At 42.0% G+C, this 8,684-nt stretch overlaps 1 protein-coding gene across 1 annotated transcript in view; it reads left to right on the top strand.

The window, feature by feature from the left end:
* The first annotated feature begins 6,303 nt into the window (after positions 1-6,303).
* The window catches only part of LOC103360998 (protein tyrosine phosphatase non-receptor type 14), a 56,203-nt gene continuing 53,822 nt past the window's right edge, over positions 6,304-8,684 (top strand). Inside the window, exon 1 of the mRNA XM_008286966.1 lies at positions 6,304-6,715. The gene's annotated coding sequence lies outside the window, so the exon portion shown is untranslated. The remainder of the gene's footprint in view (positions 6,716-8,684) is intronic.

Raw genomic sequence — 8,684 nt, 5'->3', positions numbered from 1 at the left:
CTGTCTCTAAGTGTAGCCCTGTGATAGACTGGTTACCTGTCCAGGTGAACCTGCCTTCACCCTGAGTCAGCTGGGATAGACTCCAGCCCCCCATGACCCCAGTGAGGTTTAAGGTGTAGAGGTAGTGGATGGATGGATGGACATGGCATTTAGTAGACGCTTTAACCAAAGCGACGTACATCTGAGAGAAGATACTCCCTAAAATTGGAAGCACGATAAAAGACCCCTTAAAATCCTACACACTGGTCCCTTCAGTGTATTTTGTTGCCAACTAATTCTTGGAGTATTGTAAAGTGTCCAACCTGCTATCTTGAAGGTACATTTTTGCACCAAATACCAGAGTGTCCACAAGGTTCTTCCACCAAGGCCAAGACCAATGCAAATACCAAACAGACGAACTGAAAACACATTCCCACCTCAGCTCTGTAGTACCCGAGGACAGGCGTTGACTGCACTTTTCCCCTGGACGTCCACAAACAACAACTTGTCTTATCCCTTCAACAAGCATCTCATGATTCTCCTCGCTTCTTTGAAAACAAAACAGAAGATTCAGGGAATTTCAGCGGACCGCAACTAGTTAGTCAGTCATGAGAAATATCTAAGGTGCCAGAATAAACGGCTCAACTTCTGATATACTGCATCATGCTTTTCCCCTCTGGTATAACCACATTTTTCTTATCTGCTTTTTCTTTTTATCGTACTTTTTCATCACTACACTACAAAGCAGGGAAACGTCATTTGTCTCGCTTCGAGTTTTACCAACAGAACTGCAGCTGCACAAACAGGGATGCATTTCTAAGAGAAGCTTTAACCTTAAGTACCCATCGGTCTGATTTATCTGCCATGTTCAAAAATGTGCCATTGCTGTTATGATCCAACAATACATTTTCCTGCTATTTTTCTCTGATCCTGGGCTTTCTGTTGTATGGTTTAAGATCGTAGACTCAACACACCCATTAGTGAGCAAAGAATACAGCCTAACATGGAGTGCAGAGAACAGAAATGGCTCCCTAAAGCCCATCTCAGACATGAGAAAGAACCACTTGTGCCCTATTTTGCCTCATTCAGAGTCTGAACACCACCTTAAAAGCAGAACACAAGCTGTAAAAGGACTGAAGGTCTCATAACAGCGATGCCAGTATTTTGCACTCCTACAGCATCTCCCACAGGAGATGTCCGGAAGCACAGTGCAAGGCCTTTTCCCCAAATTCCTTAAATACAAGATAAAGAACATATTGTTCCTCTTGGATGTGAAGCTCCAGTGTCCCACAGGCTGACTAGAAAACTCCTACGTTAATATTTTTGACAATGCATGATTAATTTGTTCCGTGTATAAATGGTGAAGGTCTTGAGAGCTTGATGTTTGTCTCGTGTCCACTGGAGCTGTGCAGTTTGAACAGTTTTGCATTTAAATAGCACAGCTTCATGTGCAGATAACTAAAGAAACACGCGTTCATCTGCAGGATCAAGCAAGATGCATGCCGTACTGAAGAGGTGTGCTAATCCCAGCATCTCTGTGGTTAATTCTAATTACTGTCATTAAACACTTGCTGGGATATCCGTTTGTATTCCCACTCACAAAGTGATGAAGCTCCTCCAGGCTTCATCAAGACTTGTGAAGAGCCATCAATGCAACAGGCTCGCTGAGTGATGATGGAGCGCTGGTGGGTGTAGGAGGACTGTGTGGAGCAGGAGACACTGCCGCTTAAAATGATGCGTCAGACTTTGGTAGAAACCGGAAACCTCTTCCTCGTATCCCCTGCCAATAGCTCATGTTGTCATTTCTTTGATGCTGCACAGAAAAAGTTAGTTGTCCTGCATAACTCCATCCATCCATTAACTACACAACTTAATCCTCACTGGGGTCATGGGGGGCTGGAGTCTATCCCAGCTGACTCAGGGTGAAGGCAGGTTCACCTGGACAGGTCACCAGTCTATCACAGGGCTACACTTAGAGACAGACAACCAAGCACACTCACATTCACACCTACGGACAATTTACAATCACCAATTAACTGGTGGAACTCTGGACTGTGGGACAAAGCTGGAAAACCACGCTGAGAACATGGACACCCCACACAGAAAGATCTCGGGTGTCCTCACCAGGAGGCGAACTGGCGACCTTGTAGCTGCGAGGCGATGGTGCTAACCACTGAGCCACCTTGCAGCCCTGCAGCATTCATGCGTGATGATATTGTTTAAATTTTAATTATAGCAGAATTCGGGTTGGACGCTTTCAGAATCTGGATTTAAGATTATAATGTTCATATTTTATTTTATGGTTGGGGCTACAGGGTGGCGCAGTTGGTAGCACTGTTGCCTCGCAGCAAGAAGGTCGCCGGTTCGCATCCCGGTGGGGGCACCGGGATCTTTCTGCGTGGAGTCTCCATGTTCTCCTCGTGCAGCGTGGGTTCTCTCCGGGTTCTCCGGCTTCCTCCCACAGTCCAGAAACATGTTGAGGTTAATCGGCTGGGATAGGCTCCAGCCCCCCCGCGACCCTAATGAGGATTAAGCGGTGTATAGAAAATGGATGGATGGATGGATGTTCATATTTCATGGTTTTCATATATAAATATATATGCATATATCTTTTCTATATACCCCCCATTCAGAAGCCCATTTTCATATTCTGTTTGCACTATTCTCTTTGTTTGCACTATTTCTTATATTTATATGTACATTTTTTTCTGTCTCGTGTATATGTATCTCTGTCTAATGCTGCTATCAACAATGTGAATTTCTCCACTGTGAGATAAATAAAGGCATATCTTATCTTATCTTATCTTATCTTATCTTATCTTATCTTATCTTATCTTATCTTATCTTATCTCATCTTATCTTAATCAGCAGAATATGTGGAATTACAGGCATAATAATAAACATCCTTTATAGAGCACAATTAAAAAACAAAGTCACAAAGTGTTTTGCAATAGAAAGATAAATATACATAAATAAGTAATCAGATATATGAGATGTAAACAAGATAAAATAGTTTTTAAATTCACCATCTGTTAATGAAAAGCCAAACAATCAAAGTGAGTTTTAAGAAAAGATTTAAAGGATAAATTTCCTGCTATGTAGTTAATATAACATGTAAAGTTTTTTTTTTTCAATCTTTTCCTCTTTCATGCGTCAGTATTATGCCTCCAGGACTATTACAGTTCTGTTCAGTGGCGTGCTGATTCTCTGCCGTTTGCTGTGAATTGCCTGTGAGCCACAAGAGGCTGCAATTTGGCCACAAATAAAGACAGGCTGGTCTTTCTTCTGCTCAGAGCTGAATTGCCTCTCAGTGTCACTGCATGCTGGGTCCAGTACAAATGAGTCATCTGTACAGTTCATAATAAACACATAAAAAGAAAAGCATTTTAAAAATTATAGCGGTCTGTGTCGTTCCATTATGCGAATAAATATATTTAGAGTTCTGACCTTTAAGAATCTGCTGCAGTTACACAGCGTTTTATTCTCTTACCGAGCCTCATTCAAAACTTTAATAAAGCTTTAAGGGCTCTTGACAATAGATCTGCTTTCTGTTTTTTTCCTCTCCTGTGGTACAATTAAATGTTCCATTGGCGTCCTTGTAGGCTGCATTGATCCTCTGCTGTGGTATTTATAGAGTTTGCTTTGAAAAGGTATAATGAGAACACCACAGACTCAGCTCACAGGGGCTCATGGCAGCAAGTGGGTGATGCCTGTTAAATGAGGTAAAACTTGTTTAGGATGGTTTAAGTTACTAATGACCATCTAAAGCTAATGATAAATAATATTCTGCTGTAACACCTTCACTAGTCTGATCGTGAGGCAGTCTTAGGCCAGACTCATATATCAGCAGCAGCATGTATTTGGTGAAATTTGCATATGCATACATAGTAAAAATGTAGGTTATGCAAATAAACGGCCCCACAAGAGGCTGTAACTCATCCCCGGCCAAAAGGCAAAAAGAGGGGACATAAATATGTGAGGGGACTCCTTTGTTCGACGTTTAGTCACCTCTGTGGCCCCTGGAAAACCATTAAACGAGGAGGACTTCTCCCAGGAGCCCGGCATTCCTCACATTCCTCCGGTCTGATGTCAGAGCGCAGGGGGGCGGAGCTCCGGAGGCACCGGGACCCACGCTGCGTTCACGGGCCGCGCCAAGGCTGGGACGTCTGAGGTCTTGGAGGAAACGTATGCGACATATAGATGCATGCACATGCGTGTTTATGTAGGAAAACAGACTTAATGACGTGTGAAAAAGCCAGTAAATGAAAGCCTACCGGTGGTTGACAACTTCTATTTTTCTTGTCACAGAAGTTTCATAAAGTCTCCCGTACACTTTAACATGCAAGAATACTTTTAGTTGGACCTTTATTGTACTTTAATATCATCATACTTTGTCTTAAATGTTCTTCATCACAACCTGGTATCCGCTTGCCTGGTTCCTGGTGCACAACCCTCTACTCATACCACAACGTTAACCCACGTATCCACAAAAAAACTGAAAAAATCTGCGACCAACAATGTAAAATATTGCAATGTAGTTTTTAATTTGTTAAATGTTTGTTGTGTAATAGTTTCAAAACACGTAATGGATTGTTAGGACATGAAACACAATTAAAATACTGACTTATCTATATTTTAAAGCAAGAACTGAAAAATAGAGTTTCAAACGTGAATTTTCACAAAAACTGTGACTCTGTTAAATTAAATGAATAAAGTCATTATAACGATTTAAAAAAAGGAATGTAAATAAAAAATGCATGGAACGTTTTGTAAACAAGTTTGGACAAAGTTATTCATTGTTCAGGAGCAAAGTTTTACACATTTTGCTATCAAGTTAAAAGAAGAAATCAGAATCAAAATTCAATTTTGGGTCAGGTCTGCTTCATAAATCATTTCTTGCTTTTACTTCATATTGTGTCGTTGCTGCTTGTTGCTTTAGCAGTTTTTCCTCTCCTTGCTCTCATATTCGCCCTCAGCCCGACCAGTCGAGGCAGACGTCTGCCTCCCTGGACCTGGTTCTGCTGCAGATTTCTTCCTGTTAAAGGGGGTCAGATCTCTCCACTGTCACCAGTATGCTCACTCATACAGCGTGTTGGGATTTGCTGGGAGCTGCAAAGTGGCTCGGTGGTTAGCACTGTCGCCTCGCAGCTAGAAGGTCGCCGGTTCGCGTCGCGGTGAGGACACCTGGGATCTTTCTGCGTGGAGTCTCCATGTTCTCCCCGTGCAGTGTGGGTTCTCTCCGGGTTCTCACGCTTCCTCCGACAGTCCCGAAACATGTTGAGGTTCATTGATGATTCTAAATTGTCCGTAGGTGTGAATGTGAGTGTGCTTGGTTGTCTGTCTCTAAGTGTAGCCCTGTGATAGACTGGTTACCTGTCCAGGTGAACCTGCCTTCACCCTGAGTCAGCTGGGATAGGCTCCGCCCCCCATGACCCTAGTGAGGATTAAGGTGTAGAGATGATGGATGGAAGTTAATTTGTAGAAAGAATAAATGAGTCAGATTAACTTGTATTTTATCTAATATTGTAGGGCCTTTATCTGATCATGTAAACTTGTTAGAATGACCTTAAGACCATTCTTGGTTTTTTGTTTTTTTGTTTTAATTCTAGACAGCACTTGTGCTATATAAATACTGACTTGACTTTAGACTTGACCGCTGGACTGCTTTTAAAAGTGTTTTCTGATGAAACTGATTATTATCATCATATTATGAATTGCAGCCTTTGAAATTTGGTAATTGCATTAATTAAATTGAAATTGTTCAGCTTGACCACTTGAACTAAGTACAACTTTCAGCATATGTTTTTTAGTGACTGGCTTTTAACCCAGCATGAGACCTCGCTCTGTTTTAGTTGTTTTTATTTGTTCTGTGCTGTTTTTATTGTTGGTTTGTTTTGTTGTTTTTATGACCCCCATGTACAGCACTTTGTTTCAGCTGTGACTGTTTTAAAACGCTTTATAAATAAAGTTGATTTGATTTGATTCGATAGGTTGACCACTGAAATAAATACGTCTTTTTCTCCTCCAGTTGTTGCATTTTAATCATTTCATTTAAAATCATAAAGTGATTTTCAAAACAAAAGCAAAGATTTAAAAAAAAATGGCATAATTCAGTGTTTCATTTTTTCCTCCTTTCATTGTTGAATCAATCCCTTCAATTATATATATTTTTTTAGGGTCACAGACCTTTGCTTTCCATGTCATTCAAAGCAAACGTGACTTTTCCTGCACTGTGCGCAGCCCCTGAACGCAGCACGCGCTCCTCTCCCCGCCCGTCCTGAACGCGTCCATTGGACTGGAGGGAGCTCTACTATAAACACACCGAGTCCCAGCGAGACAACACCACGTCCTCCTTCTCCAACTTTGTCCAACTTTCTCTCACTCATTTTTTCTCCCCCTCCGTGTGTGTTATTTAAAAAAACAAACAAAAACAAACAAACAAGAAAACTTTGAGCTCCAGCTTCGGGACTTTGTGTGCGCCTGGCTTTGCGACTTTTTTTTTTTTTTTCCATTTTTTTTTTCTCGGTTGCTCCAAAGTTTGCTATGATAAGAGACTATCGAGATTTTTTTAATTTATTAATTTATTTTTCTGCTGCCCAAACAGGATTGTAAAGTTCTTGAAATATGAGGATTATTCATTTGCTGTGAGCTTCATCGCCGTCGAGTAAGAAAAAAAAAAAAGAGGAGTTTCTTCTTCAGCTGGGAGCAGAAGTCGGCATGTAGCGCAGGATCAGGGGTGAGTTGCAGAAAAAAAAAAAAACTAACCAAGAGAGAGTGTTGTTCTGCCTTTTTTTTTTTTGCGTGTGTGAAGGATTTAAAGTGTTTATAAGTGGTGCTGAAATGTAGGCCAGATGGTTTGGGCCACGTAGGGCAAAGAGAGAGAGAGAGAGAGGAGATCCCAAATGTTTTCATGCCAGGCCCCCACCCCCTCCATCCATCCATCCATCCATCCATCCATCCATCCATCCATCAGACAGAGCCTCTGCATTTGATAAAACCTGTAATTTCTGCAGAGAGAACAGTGTGAAAGCAGGAGTCACACCTCTAATCTGAGCAGATTCCTCAGAGTTAATGAGCTAAAGGTGAAATTAGATCCAGTTTAGCAATGGGAACATACAAAAAACCAGCTAAGATCCACATGTTCAGCATTATTTCATATGTTACCAATACTGGGGGAACAAGAGGTGCCTCTACATACTCTAGTTCTGTCACCATTTCTTAGATTCATTGGTTTCCATACTTGCTTCCTGTCTGCTCTGCGTAAACACAGCCTGCAGTTCAGCCTAAAAGTCCTTGAATTTTTGTCACGTGACTTTTGGTCTCAGTGAAGTCGTAAATAGCTTCACTGTTTTGGAGGGCTGCACAGAATTTTTTGCTTTTTACAGAATCTTGTTCGACGAAACTGTTGATTTTTGGCAAATTTTTAAATGAGTTTGACAAAATATCTTCATTTGAAGTCCGGTTTAGCAAAGGGGACGTTTAAATTTGCGACACCTGGATCGTCTGCGTCCTCCTCTGTTCTTTAAATATCTGTAAATAACTTCCTGCGATGCCCTTCACATGGATCGAATGCGTTGCGGCGATGGGTTTGTGGTGACATTCCCACATTGTCGTCCTGCCTCTGTACCTACATGTTTGTGTCAAAAGATGTGTTTGGACTTGCACCTTTACCATTACTGTACAAAGGAGAAAAAAAAGGGGGGGTGGGTAGAGTTCTGTAATGGCAAATATAGCATAGCTGCAGGAGGCGTAGGCTGCACACACACACACACACACACACACACACACACACATCTGGCTGTCTTTATAAGCTCAAAGGCATGCTGTGTAAATTATATGGTGCCAGAGCAAGTGGCTTGGGGAGTACACAGCACTTTTTAAAACACTGGTGGAGAATTTAAAGGACCAAAAGTTCAGTCGGTGGAGGCCGTTGAAATGTCTAATATCTGCTTCAGCCACCGTGCGCTCATCAAAGTCGCCCGAAAAGGCCTGTTTTGTCAAAGGTCAGCGTGGTGAGATTATAATAGGTGTTTACTGCATAATGTGAGCCTGCATGAAAAAGGAAAAGTGGCTATTGTTTGTGCAGCCAGTGGCCGTTCGAGTCGAAAGGCCATTTGATTGCTATGTGGTGCAAAACATACCTGTAATTTTGGTCAAGACCTCATGCTTGTAGTGCAGAAAGAGAGAGAGAGAAGAAAACCAGGCAGCAGCAGCAGTTATTGTTGTTATTGTTCTCGCAGTTTGACCAAAGCTGAGCAGCAGAATTCCTTCAAACTGGGCCTGCGGTTCCCTTGTTATTCCACTGCAGAGCGGACAGGGTGCAGAAGGCTGGGACCGGGTTTTTCTTTTATTAAAAGCCTGAATCGATGACTGAGATGCTGCGATGCACCGTTCAGCGGTCTGAAACCAACCCGCGGAACCCCAAGCAGTCTCTGGAGCCGTTTTAGTTGCTCCTGTCACAGTTTTACTCACTGTGGGCTAATCTTTCACTGCCACATAAAGTTCTGCGCTTCTGTGGAAACAGCACAATTATGGCTGCATGTAGAGGAAACTCAGAAATATCCTCTCTGCAGTGCCACTCTGGTGCATTGCTGTGCATCACAGAAAACTAAAATGAAAGTTTAATTTCTATTTTTGTAGGAATTGAAACAACAAGGAATCAGCGTGTGCAACATTTTTCCGAATGCACACAGGTTTTACCGACG

The sequence above is a fragment of the Stegastes partitus genome, unplaced genomic scaffold, assembly GCF_000690725.1.
Source record: "Stegastes partitus isolate 25-593 unplaced genomic scaffold, Stegastes_partitus-1.0.2 Scaffold478, whole genome shotgun sequence".
In the NCBI taxonomy this organism is placed as follows: domain Eukaryota; kingdom Metazoa; phylum Chordata; class Actinopteri; family Pomacentridae; genus Stegastes; species Stegastes partitus.
The sequence above is the reverse complement of the archived record's forward strand: the minus strand, read 5'-3'. Positions and strand labels throughout refer to the sequence as shown.